Source organism: Mesocricetus auratus, unplaced genomic scaffold, assembly GCF_017639785.1.
Source record: "Mesocricetus auratus isolate SY011 unplaced genomic scaffold, BCM_Maur_2.0 Super-Scaffold_100691, whole genome shotgun sequence".
Taxonomy (NCBI): Eukaryota; Metazoa; Chordata; class Mammalia; order Rodentia; family Cricetidae; genus Mesocricetus; species Mesocricetus auratus.
Genome location: NW_024429267.1, coordinates 28,670,956 through 28,688,321, shown reverse-complemented (window position 1 = coordinate 28,688,321; position 17,366 = coordinate 28,670,956). Strand labels below are relative to the sequence as shown.

Genomic DNA, 17,366 nt, shown 5'->3' with positions numbered 1-17,366 from the left:
GAATCCACATATAAGAGAAAAAATTGATACTTGTATGAGTCTGGCTTCATTCACTTAATACAATAACCTCCAGTTGCATCCATTTTCCTCCAAAAAAATTAAAGAACTGACTGAAAATAGAGTGTGTACCCTTGTCTTATTCCAGATTTTAGATAGAATGTTCTGAGTATTTCTTCACTTAATATAATATTGGTTGTAGACTTGTGATATATATACTCTATCATTATGTTGAAGTGTGCTCCTTCTATTCTTGGTTTATTCAGAAAGGATGTTGAACAAAAAGCCTTTTGTCTCTACTGAGATGATCATGTAATTTCTAACTTTTAGTGAAGCATTTCACTTAAAGATTTGTGCACGTAGAATGAAACAGCATCCCTAGAATGAAGCCACCTTGGGTGTAGTCTATGATCTTCTTGGTGCATTCTGGTTTTATTTTTCTTTAGTTTTTAGATCATTTCATACCTTGTATTTTCATAAAATGCATCCTCTCCCCCACCTCCTCCTAGACCCACACTCAACTTCTTACTCACCCAACTTTGTGCCCATTTTTTTTAAAGCTCATCAAGTCCAACTTGTGATGCTCATGTATTTTTTTTTTACATGACAGGGTTTCTCTGTATTGTTTTGGAGGTTGTCGGTCTAGCCTGGCCTCGAACTCACAGAGATCCGCCTCCCTCTGCCTCCCGAGTGCTGGGATTAAAGGCGTGCGCCACCACTGCCCGGCTCATGTATTCTTAAGTGTGTGATTTTCCACTGGAGCATGGTCGATCTACCAGGGGTCACACCCTTAAAGAAAACTGACTGTTCCTTTTCCAGCAGCCATCACTTGATAACAGCTCTTTAGCTAGGCTTGGGACTTCGTCCTGGGATTCTGTCTGGCTTGAGCTTGATCAGGTGTTGTGCATGCTGTCACACATTGTGTGAGTTCATATTCTGGGAAAAAGTTTCTTTTTAGTCATTCACCATATCCATGTCTGGCTCTTCAAATCTTTCTTTTGCTCTTCTGCAATGATTCATGAGCTTCTTCCTCTGTCCTGTCTTTTTGCCTATTTTGAGATGGGTCTTGGGTAGCAGAGGCTGCCCTTTAACTTGCTCTGTAGTCTGATATTGTCCTTGAATTTCTGATCCTCTGGCTTCCAACCCCCAAAGTGTATAGCCACACCCAGTGTATCTGGAGATCTAGTCTAGAGCCTCCTGCATGTGAGGCAGGAATGTAACTAACTGGGCTCTATTCCCATCACTAGATTTGGAAACTTTCATGCCATAATTCTTTGGGTATATTCTCAGTTCTTATTTTGTGTTTATCTCAGCTTCTTCTACTCATGGATGGTTGAGATAATTTTCTTCAGTGTAGCCCAAAGATTTTTGACATTGTACTCATGTTTATTTTTTCCCTTATTGATGTTTGAACATAGTATTTCACCAAACTGATTCACCATTCCTGAAATGCTTTGGCTGAGTTTTGGAGATGCTTTCCCTTTTTGAAAAAATTGATTCATTCAGTTTTTAATTTTCAACATTTTTAATTTTTAAAATCTGATTTTCGTTGCTGAGTTTTCCATCCATGTTGATGACATTTTTTTACCCATATTGCTTTTTTCTCATCCATTTTACTGACCTTTTCTATTTTGCTGATACCCTTACCCACCCTCTGGTTTAGACTGATAACATCTGCTTCTTTCTGTCTATTTTGGGCCATTTACCATTTTTATCAGATCACTTTTGAAATTTTCTGTCACTTTTTTTCTATTTAACTATATTTGTGGGCAGTAGTTAAGGAGTTATGATGTTTTGAAAGTCGTATTTCCTTGCTTTTCCTGGTGTCTCATGTTTATTAGGTCACAATGTGTGCATATGCTGGTTTCTGTGTCTCCTCTAGTTTTGGGGGTGATGTTCTTATTGATCAGCCTGCCTTTGAAGTCTCAGTATTGCTCAGTGAGAAGAAAATTAACTGCTCTTCAAAGTATCTTCAGATGCTTCTCTTCAGGTCATGGAACTGGGTGACTGACACTGTTTGTATCTCACTAGTTACATCTTTTCTTATGTTCTTTTCATGTATCCTATCACATCCTATGTAGAAACCCAAAGATCTCCCTCTCTTTGCAGTGGAGTTAGATTTTTTTCTTATTCTGGTCCTCTCCTCCACTGCCTCACATGGAGACAGTTTCTGGTCTTCCATTTACCCAAAACTCTTTCTTTATGTTTATATCTAGTTGCTTGTTGAGCTGTGTCCCATTCTTCTTGATTCACAGGAATTGATTTTGCATTTTCTTCACAAATTCCTTTATAGATATACATAAAATACTATTTCCACTCTGCGAACTATGCTTTTAAACTGTCTTTTTTTTCCTTTGAGACAGTGTTTCTTGGTGTAGCCTTGGCTGTCCTGGAACTCAGTCTGTAGACCAGGCTGGCCTCAAACTCACAGAGATCTGCCTGCCTCTGCTGGGATTAAAGCTTGTACCTCGACTGCCCAGTAGCCTACAGCACTCAGTCTTCCCTGGTGGTCTCCCATCCAAGTACTAATGAAGCTCCACCCTGTTTAGTTTCCACGATCAGCAGAGATTGGGCATGTTCAGAGTGGTATGGCCACAGACTCATCTGTGTTGATGATACCTAGAAGTTCCCAGCATTAATATAGAAATTCATAATTTCTTCCATGTTGTTGAAAATTGGATCCTGGTTAAAAAACTATTTATAGACTCCAAAGTCTTGTCTTGAAGATGCTCTGTGTTTTCTTCTCTCTCTCTGTCTCTCTCTGTCTCTGTCTCTGTCTCTCTCGCTCTCGCTTTCTTTGCAATTCTTATTTGTACCTGATATGAAATAGGAGATTAAGATTATTTTAATATTTTGCCATCCATTAATCAGAGTCACTTATCAGAAATACTATCTTTCCTCCTTAATATAAAACTATTGATTATATGATTTTCTGGACTTTTATTCTACTCTGTTGGTTTACTCTTTCCTCATACAAACACAACTTCAACATGATTTTTGCTATCCAAGAGGCTTTAAGACATTCCTCAACTCTGAAGTAAATGAATGACCCTTGACTAGGTCAGCAGCCTCAGCACATGCTTCACTTGTGAAATGATGTCTTGGGGGATGGTTAGGAAAGAATGTGTCTGGTTCCTTTTTTTCTCTTCTATTGTTCTCAAATGTCATTGGATTTCCTGCATGTGTCATTACAGAATGGTTACTTTAAGTATAAATCACAGCACATTTAAAGAAGTAATTAGTACTTTGACATCTAAACAGAAATCTCTGAGACAAACTTGGAAAAATGTTAAGGTAAATTTGCAATGGTGGATAAAGAATGCATTTAGTTTTGGAATAAAATCTTAATAAAATAAAAAATAAAAATTAGCAAAATATTAAATCAGATGTACCAATTAAAAGTTCTCATTTAGTTGGACTGCATCTGGGTTGATATTTTTCTAAGGGCTTTGAAAAAGTGAATTAAAACTATGCAAGATATCGTGTAGGAAAAAAAAATGTCTGTCTTCCCTAAGAGACAAATCAATATGCAATATGCTCCTGTAAGGCATTTTAATCTATCACTAATTTAGCTTCTTCCATCCAAGTACAAGCAAAAGTCAATACTTGGTTATTGTACTTTACATTATTGAATGTACTTTTTGGAAAAGCACATATTACTTCCTAGTTCTCTGGAATTCAGGCTCTGTTTTCTCCCACTGGTTCTTTCTAATATGAACATGAATCGTTGAGATCTCTCTGTACTTGGACTTTATTTATATCTTCATTAGTCCTTGTGATGTCAAGGAAGGGAGCAAGGTTCATGTTGCATGACGCAGTGGCATATGCTTATAGCTCCACCACTTAGAATACTGAGCCATATGGCTGCCATTTGTTTGAGGGTATTGTACTATATGGTGAGTGTCAAGTCAACCAAGATTGAGACTCTATGACAATCTAAATCTAAACCCAACCTAAAAGCAAAACCACATCATAGAAGCATCAACCTCTCCCCAAAACAATAAGGAAGACAGTGACATTAGTTACCTGAAAACAGGAGTTTCTGGGCAGAACAGAGCCCTGCCTTCTGCCCATGAAAGAATGTCCCTGATAAATAGCCTCTGGGAATCTCAACATGGACTCCAGCTCATTGTGGTTTAATTAAAATTCCTAAAAGATTCATCAACTCCTGCACATAAAATTATTGTTAGAAGCAGCAGTGCAAGTGTGGTTATTACAAATACAGTTTCCTTTCATTTATCAGAGAAAGCACTTAATGAATTATGCTGCTATGCCTGAGTGGTCACCACACTAATAAAGAAGTAGACATGGCATTTTCATGCTGGTTACTCAGAGTCATGTTCTACATTTTAAAGATTCTTGTATAATTTTGAGAGTCCCAAGAAGAAGCTGTTCCTAGCTCATTTTCTGTTGACCATGTTTGATCTACATGTCTCTACCCATTTAATTAGCATTTGGCTGCTTTCCTTTTACAGTTCAGTTTCATCATTAACCATGTACATTAGACCTGAACACTTCTTTCTGGCTCAACCCTTTCCCCCTCCCATTTGACTCGTTCATCTATGTGCTTCGTCAATTGCTTTTATTGAGCAAACAGCAAATTCAAAACAATGGCTTATTGATGAAATGTTGCCCAATGGTGCTTTCAGATCCATCAGTCTTGTATATACCAGATGCCTAGTATGTGTTTACTGAGTGTACACATGATATAAGGAATGGAGTCTTTCATCTGTCCTCCCGTAACTTTAACACTAATGTGTATTCAGACAGCAATCAATCAATGAAGCTAAATAATTTCAGTCATCAATAGGTACAATGAGGTGAAGGAAATGAAGTGATGTGAGAGAAATCAAATTGGAGAGGCCAGGGAAAGCCTCCTGGAGACAGATGTTGTGTGAACAGGTAAAGAACATCATTTGTGGTACAAAGGTCCTTAAATAAGCATGAAAACTGGGGTGGCTCAGAGTACCTTGAACTTAGTGAATCAAACTAAGGAGTGGGGGGGCTAGATTTTAAGAGTTATTGTAGGTCATAACAAGGGTGTAAAATGAAACTTTAAAGGTGAGTGGAATATTTGAAGGTTGCTCTCAGGGATGTGGCACCATCCACATATTGTTAGTAGATCATCTTGTCTTCAGCGTGAATACTGGAGTGGGGAAGGCAAGGGCACCAGCAGGCAGGTTAGTGAGGAGGTGCTTACAATGGCCTCGGGCCTGGGTGAGACAGTGGGTCTGAACATATTTGCAGGAACAGCCAACTGCACTTAAGGGAAGGGGGGAAATTAAAATTCTTTCAAGATGTCTCTGGATAAATACTGATTTATTTCTTGAAGAAGACATTAGAAGAATCAATATATAGGGTTTGAAGACATGTCATATTTGAGTTTTCTTTCTTTGGGCTCCTACAGGGTGACTTTTTGCATTTGTACCTTTATTAATTTATAATAATTGTGTGTATTTGTGATTTGTGGATTATAACATATTTTCCTCATGTGTATATTGTGTAACAATCAAATCAGGGTAATTAGCATATCTACTACTTTAAATCCTTACTTTTTGTGTATGGCTAGTACATTCAAAAATCATCCTTTCACTCTATTTTGATATACACAGTGTATTATTGTCAACTCTCTTCACCCTGTAAGACAGTGGCTGTTTCCTGCCAACCCTTTCCATGCACTATACTTTAGTGCTTACAGTGCACTGATCACAGTGTATACTGTCATGTATACCCAGTATTTGCCATTGGGAATCTCCTCGACTTCAGCATCATTTCCCTTGAGAAATCTTGGGTGTCAAAGTCATTGTATCTTGCTCCCACACACAGTCACCAAATCTTAGCTGCAAGCATAAGGCAAACTTTAATCTGCTAAGCAATGGTTAGGCTCTCCTCCATGTGGCTCTATTTAGCACATGGGTTGGTGGCTGGCTCCTCCCGCTTAAGGTCAGTGAGAGTGGAGTCTCAGGCCTAGAACCAGCCTATCTGTCCCAGCTCCAGTAGGCCTTGTTTCCCACAACCAAGGAGTGCCCCTCCTGCTTCTCATGAGCCCATTTCAAGTGCTCAGTAGCAGGGCCTTTTAAAAAGATCCATGCCTCCATATGCCAAGCATACCTGAGAGTCTGCTTTCTCAGACCGTGTGTGGAAATACATGCACTCACATTGGCCGCCAACCTGGCATGGTCTTCATGATCAGATAAAGTTCAACTTCATCTTTTCATTACTGGACCCAAGTTGAATGAGCAGCCTGTGTCTAGGGCATTCTGGCCTCATTACAGAGGAGAAAAGATGGCAGAAGTACATGCTGGTTCTTGGCACACAGCCCATGTATTTGCATCTCATGGCAAAGCCAAATCATAGAGCCAAGTCTAATGCTTACAGTGTGAAAACAAATTCTCCATCAAAGGAACACAATAAGAAGAATGAAGCTGGTAAGAAGGGAAACAGTTCGATTTAGGGAGAAAGAGAGGAGGAAACAGTGCTGGTTGGCTTATGTCTTACCTAGAGCTACTACATAAGAAAATTTCTAGAAGTAAACTTGGAAACCTAGTAATATGTGGTTAGGCAACACTATTCGGACTTTTTTTTAACAAATAAGTGTAAGTCCAGAGGGCACAAAACCTCGTAGTTCACAGAGAAGGCAGAGAGCATAATACTGAAAAATAAGTAGACAGTTGCCTGGAGAACTTAAAGTAGCCTACCAGGAATCCAGCACAAGGGTCAGGGATCCCACAGGGATAGGGACTGACATTGGGATCACAATCAGGAACCCAAAAAGAATGTAGATACCTAGACCACACAGGCAAAACATCTTGTCAGGGGTATGCTTGCCAAGGGCAGGATGGGAGGCCAAATTTGCTGAACCATTCACTCAGTCCTTCATCTGGTCAGCCACTTATCTGCTTGTTCCCTCATCTAGTGCAAGTGCTAAGTACTGAGATCAGAGAAAAACAATGGAATCAAAAGATTTATCTCCAGGAAGCTTATAGTCAGCCACAGGGGAAAAAGTCATAAATAAATAATTATAGCACAATGACATGAACACAGGCCATTGGGGAAGAGAAGAGTCTATGAATCTAGGAGACTCAAAAAAGCAACCAAGAGGAAATGACATTGGTATCTATGTCTTGAAGGATGAACAAGAATTTGCCAAGAGGTCAAAATGAAAATACTATCTCAGGCTGAGTGTGCAAGTATTCTCCAAAGTCTTGGTCACTACTGGGAGGTGGTAGAGCCTGTGAGAAGTAGGACCCAGTGTGAGAAAGTTAAGTTAGCTGGGCATTACCCTGGGAAGAGATAGTGGGTTGATGATCTCTTCATTTCTCTTTCACATCTTGGTCATGACATGGTTAGTTTTGGCAAGTAGCCTGCCATGCACTCCTACCATATGTTCACAACCCCAAATGGTGGTCATTCCATCACAGACTCTCAAACATGATTATCTCACGTAGATTGCTACAGCTAAAAGAAATTGACCAAAACACAAAGGAAACATGCCAATCCATGAACAGCTATAAAAGAAAAACAAGTACAAAGAAATGCAAACATTCTAGAGTAGGCAGCTTTAAGGATACATCAGGAAAAGTGAAATGCCACTGTCCTCATTTTGCTGTATCTTAGGCTAGGTTCTCGAGGAAACAAATCAGTGGATCAACATTTGCTTACAGGATTTTACTGGGGAGTTGTCAAGATATACAGCCTAGAGAGGCGGAGAAGTGAGACTGAGCAGGAGGTGGAGGTGAATTGAGGTAATTTGTAGTCATATTTCACCCCATCCCAAGAGGTCCTGTCCCACTTTGAAGCCCTCGTGCCTCTGTAGGAAATGTCTTCAGAAGCAGCTTGTCCTCAGGGGGACTGCGACTTTGGAAGAGAATGCTGTCCTTGGCTGTGGGCGGTTCCTAAGGAGCAGCTCACCTCGTTAGTCCCCACTTTTCCTAGTACCTGAGTAGTGAGAATATTAATATTGCATAAGCCTCACCTGGGAACATGTTCAAAATACAAATTTTAAACAGTATCCTGGTCTGCTCTAGAAGTATGGTCTTGTATATAATCTGTATTTTTCAAGATCCTCTCTACCAGTGTGGTGATAAACACACAGGATTCAAAACCAACAGGCTAGAGGTTTTTAAGAGGGCTCTGCTACCACAGAAGATGTGGGCACTCGCTGATTCTGTGTATGATAATGCTTGAAAATCTTCCTTTTATAAATTCATACATGAAGATAGCATTGTGTTCTTAGTGTCAAGTTGTCATGGAAATTAAAATGTAGGGGGAAAAGAGATAGGTTTTAAGTTTGTTTTTTTCTAAAGTTCAATTGGATCCACATACAATCCATCCTGGGCACCAAAGAGAAAACACAGGCCTGCTTGTAGCACCAGGCAGTTGGACACTATTATGGTGAGCAAATCTATAGTGTGGTATGGAAGAGAGACAGAATTGTTCATGTCCTATGGACCGAGGCATATCCGAAAAAGTGAAAGCAGTGAGGAACAGGCTGAGTTGAGTGACTTGATTGCTACCTAGGGTCATGGTGATTCCTGGGTCTGGGCTGCTGCCAGGACCCACGTCTGTGTTCATGACTCTGTTGTAACCGCAGTCTATGTGATGCCTGTGGCTCCTGATAGCACCAAAGGACAAAAGAATAGGGATGTACAGAGCTGGCCCCACCCCTCACTGACTACAACACTAGGGAGAACTTGCCCTGACTCTGACCAGCTGCCGCACTCTCAAGAGCAGGCCCTTCACTTCGCCTGGGCAGCACAATAGAGCTTATCCTGTTGGTGGGGGAGCAGATGAGCCTGCAGAAGGCTTAAGGATGGGAAAGCTGGCCCCAGTACTGTCTGTCATGCAGCAGCATGGGCAAGGAGGAAATGCTCCCCCTTACCCCACAATTCAGCACCTTCAGTGGACTAAGGTGCTGCCCCTCCCCCTTCCCAGCTGCAGCACTTAGAAAAGCAGGAGAACCAGCCTGCTCCTTGCTCCTTGCTGCATAGGGTAAACTAAGCCAGGGCAATGCTGAAGAGTTCACTCTGGTGGTGAGGACAAGGGAAAGCTGTCAAGTGACCGAGCTTAAAGCTATCCAGGTGCAGAGTCATGAATTGGACCGCTCCAACATCCACCCCATCTATGATCTGCTGGAGCACAGACCCAAAGCTGCAGGATCTCCATGACACAGGACAGCATGGGATATCCAAGAGGAGTCCCAGGGAAGGCCTAGTACCAATGGTGTAGCAGAAATCAAAGGCCTCAAACCAGACTCTTTGCAATTAATATTTGCAAATAAGGATATATAGACAAAAGGACACACTGTGTGACTCACTGTGTCATACTATAGCTTCCATATGAGATCTTTTTCTTTCTTCTCTCTGTCTCTCTCTCTGTCTCTCTCTCTGTCTCTCTCTCCCTCCCTCTCTCTCTTTCTTATTTTTCCCAGATTTTATTTTATTTTATTTTGGGTGGTAGGTTGTAAGGGCAGAAGGTGGGTATGAAGGGACTGGGAGAGAAATGGGATCGAGCTACATGCTGTAAAAAACATAAAGCATAAATAAGGAGAAAGTTAAAGATATGCATGTAGTTCCAAAGACATGGGGTATTCAAGACAGCTTTGCTCAACAAAGGTTGGAATTGAAAAGTAGCCTTTGCTTATAAATCGCATTAAGGACTGTTTAAATTAAACTTTGAGAAGTTTGGATTATATATCATTATTTTTCATTAAAATAACCAAAATGTGCTGTATCAAAGTCTTTCTTATTTTTTATAAATCCTAAGAAAAGTAGATTTAATCACCATAGTTAACATTTTACATTATTGAAACACTTCAGCTAAAGAATAGTTTCTTCCATTTGTGTACCACTTGAAGGTTTAAGAGCATTATTGCTAAAAATCTAAGTACAAAAACCATGTCTAGTGGGCTCTAGTCTATATAAAAACAAGAGGTGGAAGATGTTAACATATCATTGCATCATTATTTGAATACAGAACATGTTTCTAAAAGAACAAACCAGAGAGATTCATCTTATTAGAAAGACGGGAATTATAAATGGAAAATAATGGAGCAAGTAATGATTTTACTGTATATAATTCCAAATTTTAAAGTTTGAATTATATGAATACATGAAACAATCCTCCCAAAAATACTATCAGAAAAAGAATTCAGAGTGTTTTAATGTGTTCTCAGGGACCATATAAAATTAGTGTCACTATTATTTTACAAAGGGTTGTTTAGTGTGTGCAAAAGAACTTTAATTTGAGGCTGTTTTTTTATGGGATCACATTTTTTCTCAACCATTTGTTTTCCATTTACCCAAACCTGACATTTCTGGGTACACTGTCATGTGCTAAATGTCACTCACACTTATCAGAAGAGAACCTGAGTCCCCTGCGTTAACTGTTGCATCATTTCTGCTATTTCTATGGAAGCAGGAGCCTGTTTGCTCAGAGGAAGACAGACAGTGTGTGATTCATAAACAAAGACCATTCTTCACAGCCTATCTTTTATTACCTGTGGAGGATTTCACTAAAGCACAACGCTTCACACTAGCTTATGGAACTGGGGCCTGCCTTTTAGATCGAAGAGTGCTTGGAATAGGACTAAAAATAATGTAGCCTGGAAATCTAGTTTTCTCACGGAGCCTTGGTGGTAAAGGTGTCTCTTATAGACTTAGTTTCTCCATCAGTTTCTCAGCAGGGCTACTGATGGGAGATTATCCCTGGCTCATTTCCTGTTCCAAGAAACCAGAGTCTTCAGAACTTAGTTATCTCGTGTTTGTAGGAGATGTGTCAGGTACAAAGGGAGGAAGGAAGGAAGCACAGGGAGCTCGGCGGTTAGACAAGGTAGTTCATGAAACTCACCAAAGTTCAGTTTACTTACCTGCAAAATGGGAATGACTCCAGGCTGAAGATTAACATGGTGGGTGAGGGAACTGGCATGGTGCCTTCAGGGAAGCATATCGAGAAGAGACTGCTATCTCAGGAGTGGTGAGGCAGGTGGAGTGAGATGTGGAGGCAGGTTACTCTCCATCCCTTCTGTTGGGCATAAGGTTCACGCCTTACAGAATGACATTTAGATCTAACAAGACATTCTCAAAGACAGCTCCCCTCTCCTTTGTCCCCACTGGCAGTGTCTCCTCATCAGCGTGTGGCTCACAGCCCGTGCCTCCTCCTCTTACTGGAGAACATGGAGGTCATTCAATACCTCTGTTCAAAGGTGAGAATCTCTCTCCACAAAGAAATGCTTGGAAGTCCCACCACAGTATCAACAAAGAACTTGGAGACACACTGGGGAAGGGACATGGGGGTGGGGTTGTCATGGACAAGAGGCTGTTGTACTAGGGAACATTTTGATTTTTACTACATCTGTAAAGGCTGAGAACAGAGTTTGGGAAACACACCATGTGTGAGCCCCGGGAAGCACAGGCAAGAATGTTGGGTGCTCAGGAATAGGGAGAGGGGAAGAATGTATGGACTGAAATAAGAAGTCATGGTTATTAAGCTCCCACACTCACAGAAATGCTCTGTGTGCATTCCCGTTTGGTCCTCACACACTCCAGCAAAGGGAGTACTCCTCCTAGTTTCATTTCATAGATGCAACACCTGAGATTGGGAGAGTGTGTGAGATGCCCAAGGTTGTTTTGCTGGGAGTAGCTGAGGTCTTAAGGCAGGCTCTCTGCCTCTGGTCCCACACCCTGTACTCCACCCCATGCCTGAGTATACTTATGTAACCAGAATGGTCATGAAGACCACACACAAGTCACCAGTGAATGCCACTCTCACTGCTGGAGTTCCGGGAAGTGGAAGTGAGTGCAGAGGACAGAAGAGGAGGAACTAGGGAGAGGACACGAAGGTCAGCACTGTAAACACTGTGAATATTATAAATGGAAGACAGAGGGTGAATAGCCATGGAGCGTTGTCAGGGAGGCCTTATTTAAGAAGTAAAGTTTTAGTGCAGTCAAATTTTAGGTCAAGGGGTGCAAACTTGTTGAGATAAAGCCTGTGCCTTGAAGGGGAGGTTGAGGGACAGATAGATGAGAGGTCCCCAGGCCCAGGAGAGGGCTGCCTGGCTGGAAGGCTTAACAAGGCTAAAGAAGGAAAAGAGAGGGTGTTCTCAGAGCTGATGAAGTCCTAGGTCTTGGCGTTGGCATTCCTCCATTCCTTAGCTCATTGTTTACTTACCCCAGATGGGAATGAGCTCATTTTACAGGTGAGGAAATTTGGAATCAGAAAACAGGGAGAGGCTGGTCCAAATCTCAAAGCCAGGGAGTTAGGAGAGAATCGGACTGGCATCAACTGATCCCAAAGCCTGTGTACTCTCTTCCCTTGGGACTTGCTGCCCACCTACTACAGTTACTGGAGGGAAAGTAAAATCCATCCCAGGACTTGGAAGGTGGAAAGGACAGGGAGCTCATAATTGGTTGAAAGGCACCAAAGCAGTTAGGATTAGGGGATTCAGAAGCAGGGAGGCGGAAAAATCTGCCTACCAGATGGGCATGAGTCTTACCACAGAAGTGTTCAATGCCCCAGCCAGAGAAGTGAAGAGAGGGTGGCGTGAGGAGTCAGGATACTGCCTCCCTGGGAGTTAGGAAGCCATGTGTTTCTCTTCTCCTTCTATGGTCAACAATTCAACCCATGAACCTATAAAATGTGAATGAAACTGCACCAGTCTGTGTAAGATATTTGTGAGTAAGTGTGGCTGTATGTGGTTCTGTGTTCATGTGTATGTATTAAGGGATGTTTCTGTTTAAGTATATTAACTGCATATAAATTCGTGTGTATGTGTATGTGGCTGTCAGAACATATAAGGTATGTGTGAATATATGAGAGAATACATGTGTATGTGTGTATAAATATGTGTCTGTACATCTGTGTGTGGGATATACATGTGCTTCCTAGGACATGCAGCTGCAATGCAAGCACATCCCTTAGACATACATGATTGTCATGAACGGCCTGGTTACCAGTGATAGACAGCTGTCCTGTCTGTAGTATGCCTCAAGATCTCTGAGCACCAGGGCATTTCTGTGCAGCTCTGAGAGGTACATTCCCGTGGCCAACAGAGAAGAGAGGGCTGTAGATGACAAGAAAGAGCTAGGAGGAGGTAAGAGACATCATTGTGTTTTACTCGCTGAGGGTGAGACACTGAGCCTTTAAGGAAGCCACACCTACAGGAAATACTTATAAAAATGGTTGACTCCATCAGCTCTGAGAACAACCTTTCTTTTCCTTCTTTGGCCTCTTGGAAATCAAGCTGGAATTAAACTGAAATGGTCATATAGCAAGCTGAGTAGACAAGAACAAGGATTTTGATTCCCAAGGCCTGGCAGAAATCTCAGACGTTTATAATCTCACATTACGTGAGTTCTGCCTCTGCTTTATCACCTGTAAAATGGGCTGACAAAAATGGCAGAATTTCAGAGGGCAGTGATGAATATAGGCCTACAACATTACCTCATTGGGTGCTACACAGAGTTTGAAGCTGTGACGTGGGGATAGAAAGGGTTGGCTGGTGTGAGGACGGGACATAATGGAGCAGGAGTCAAGTGGCAGGACTGTTGAATGACAGTGCCGGGTCACAGCCTAGACCACAGTCAAACAGTGAAATATTATTTCATTTACTTTCACCCTCCTCTCCTCTCTTCCCGTAATCCTGCTTTAGTTAATGTTTTTTGTTGTTGTTTTGGAGACAGGGTTTCTCTGTATTGCTTTGGAGCCTGTCCTGGAACTCACTCTGTAGACCAGGCTGGCCTCGAACTCAGAGATCTGCTTGCCTCTGCCTCCTGAGTGCCAGGATTAAAGGCATGTGCCACCAACACCCAAGTGGATGTTTTATTTTGGGGGTCACCCTGTTTTAAAAGAAGGAAGAATTAAGAGTCTAAAGACAGAGAGAAAAACCCCAAGTCTACCCTGGCCACTATCCTCTTTGACTATGACAAGACTGTCTTCCTGCTCAGACCCAAAGTGAAACCATCCCTCTCCCATTCTCTCAAGGAGAACACCCTGCCAAAACAAAACTTAAAAGAGGCCCCTCCATACTTAGGAGCTTCTTCATTTATTTCTCTTGTGCTGAGGAATGCAAAGATAAGCTATAAAGACAGAAAGGAGGCCACACCATCCCTCACTGTAATCTTCTCTCTCCTGACCTTCATAATGAATCAGAGTGGCTTGAGCTCATCAGTCACCCCTACAGTCAGTCTTGTGTTTCCTTTCTTCTAAAGATGCACAAGCAGAACCCTCAGACTCCCCTAGTCTCACAAGAGCATGGGTGCATAGTGTTTCCTAGGGGGAAGAAAATCCCATTGCCTGAGCACATGTCAGGTGCTCCGGGCCTGGTTTCAGATGCACAATCTTATCTCTTCCAGGGCCCTTGAGTGGCAGATGTGATGTCTTCCTTTTAACAGCTTGTCTGACTGGGATGCAGAAAGGTGAAGCTGGTAGCCTGAGGTGACATAGCTCATAAGGAAACAGACACGGTGTCATCTTAAGTTTGTGTCTTCAGAACTTCAGCATGTATCTCCCACATCCTGATCGATATGGTAAGTATGGTTTCCATAGATTCAGTCCTTCCCTTAACAATGTTGACAAGCTTAGTTTTAAGGGCATAAAATGTGTTGTTGTTCTCTGAATACTCAAAGTCTAATTCTTGTCATTTGACTTTTTCCTTATCAAGAGTAAGAGAATAAGTGCTCTTGTTATGTGATTATTTTAAACACAAACTCTGTAAGTTCCCAGAGATTTCCAGGCTCTCATGAGTCCCAGCGCTGCAGAATTTCACTTATCCCTGAATAGGAGGTTTCTTAGGGTTGCTATTGCTGTGAATGAAGAGACACCATGACCATGGCAATTCTTATAAATGAAATATTTAATTGGGGTGGCTCACTTACAGTTCAGAGGTTTAATTCATTATCTCTATGATGGGGAGCAGGGCAGCATACAGGCAGATGTGGGGCTGGAGTAGCTGACAGTCCTACATCTTTCAGACACAAGGAAGTTGACTGAGACACTGGGTCATATCCTGAGCATAGGAAACTTCAAAGCCTGAACCCACAGTGACACATTTCTCCCAACAAGGTCATACCCACTCCAACAAAGCCACGTCTCCTGCCACTACTTATGACATTATGGGGGTCAATTACATCCAAACTACCACAGAAGGTAATAAGAGAATGGCCTTTGCCATTTGAAAAGTCAACCACCCCACATATGGTAATCTATTGTTCTGTCTCTGCTGTTGGGGACAAGATATTGAGCAGTAGTATAGAAACTAATTAATGTTTTAAAAATTGATGATATTCATTATATCTAGAATGTCTATAACTTATTCTCAGCAGCACAGTGGCCAAAGTGGTCTGAAGAGCTTTTAGAAATTGCGAATATTCATAGTCAGTGCATTAAACTTTTTTTAATCTATTATGAGCTCATACAGCCACTCAATCCAAAGGAACTTGGAAGATTTGTCACATGCACCTAGTTAAAGTAGTCTTAATACTGACCACATATAAGACCACACTGACTTTCAGCAAACTATCCCCAATCACTTATTAATGGTGTGTGGAGTAGGGAATTGTAGACTGGAAAATTGTTTTATCAGACAAAAGATCCAGTTTTCATAATGTTTGCTATAGCAGGGTGGGACCTGTGTGTCACATTATCTGTACTAGTACAGGATGGGTATAATGACAATAGATGTGCCAGTATTACAGAACACAGACTTCCTTAGAATGTACAGCTTTTAAATCTCCAGCTCTCCCACCCCCTAGTGACACACTTCCTCCAACAGGGCCGTACCTACTCCAACAAGACAATACCTCATAACCCTTTCAAATGTGCCACTCCCTGGTAACCAAGTTTTTAAATCTATGAGCCTATGGGGGCCATTCTCATTCAGACCCCCACACTGCCTCTGTTTCAATTTGGATTTGGAACAAGCCAACTCACATCACGAGTACTTCTGGTTCTTGGGTCTTTTGACTCAGGAAATCCATTGACAGCTTTCATGGATTCAAGTTCAGGTCACTTGCTGAAGCTCTTGGGACTTATTAGCTTTTATAGGTACAGGAGTCCATTCTTCACAATACATGAACGTGTTTCCCCACCAGCTCCATTTCTCTGGAGAACCTCCACAAAGCACTTCTACAAGTCCTCTCCTTACCCTCCTGCCCTATTTTCTTCAACCCACCCATACCAGGCAGAGAGCCATGGATATATTAGTCTCAATGATGGGAACTGTTTGGACAGGGATATAGTTCTGTTGGTAGAGTGCTTGTCTACCAGAGACAAGGTTCTGGGTTCAATCTCCAGTACCCCATACACTGGGGATAGTGTCCTATGTGTGTAAGTCCAGCATTTGGGAGGTACCAAGAGGAATATCAGACTATTTTGAAGTCAGCCTATCTAAAAAAAGAAAAAAAATGTGGTGGTGAGGGTGTTGCTCCCAAATTGCTGGTCATTGCAGAGGGAATATGCACTCTTCTCTCTTGTACTGAACTTTTACTCTTTATGTGTAACTACATTAACACTCCCACCTTGTCCAATACTGGTTCTTAATCCCCATTTTTCAATTAATACACTCAGAGAAGGGAAGGATTTGCTGAGGATCACAACTAGAGAATGACACAGTGTAATTGCTGGCTAAATCTAAAGCCTGAGCTCCCCTGATGTATTCCACACAGCAACTTGTTCTGCTTTCTTAGCACAGTGGGTGCAGTATTATTTATAGAAGTGAGTGACTCCTACATCATTTATTGAGAAACAGATTCTGCAAGGTCAGTTTGGGATCTCTTTCATTCTGCTCCCCTCCCTTCACTCCACTAATGACTGACAATGACTCTGGTGCAATCACCATTCTGCAGATCAGGAAACAGGTGGACAACAAGTAAATGTCACACCTGTCCCCAAATGTTAGAACACTGGTCTTCTTGTTCTCAGAGTACACACTCTGCTGCATTGCCACACGAGGCAGGCGTCCTCGGAAACCCAATCACACTCTTACTAAACATGTTGACAGCAGCTAGCAACCAGCAGCATCCCCCATGCTGGTAGCTGCATTGCTACTCTTGTGGTTATAAGACTACACTTTCTTTTTTTATGAGCATATGAAACTTGAACCAGTGGTGTGGCGACTAATGCTGGCTGTCAACTTGTTGGGATCTAGAATCACCTTGGAGGTGAAAGTTTGGGAATGTCTGAGAAGGAGTTTCTATAATAGCAAAATTGTGGTGGAAAGACCTACCCTCACTGTGAGAACCACCATTCTATGGCTTGTAATCCTAGATGAATAAAAAGGAGAAAGTGAGCTGAGCACCAGTACATCTCTGCTTCGTGACTGTGGTCTCAATATGGCCAGCTGTCTCTTCACACTCTTGCCACCATGTGATGCT

General features: G+C 41.8%; 1 pseudogene; it reads right to left on the bottom strand.

Annotated features, from left to right (window-relative positions):
* Window positions 1-2,478: 2,478 nt before the first annotated feature.
* LOC121137705 lies at window positions 2,479-2,597 on the bottom strand (annotated as a pseudogene).
* Window positions 2,598-17,366: the final 14,769 nt, after the last annotated feature.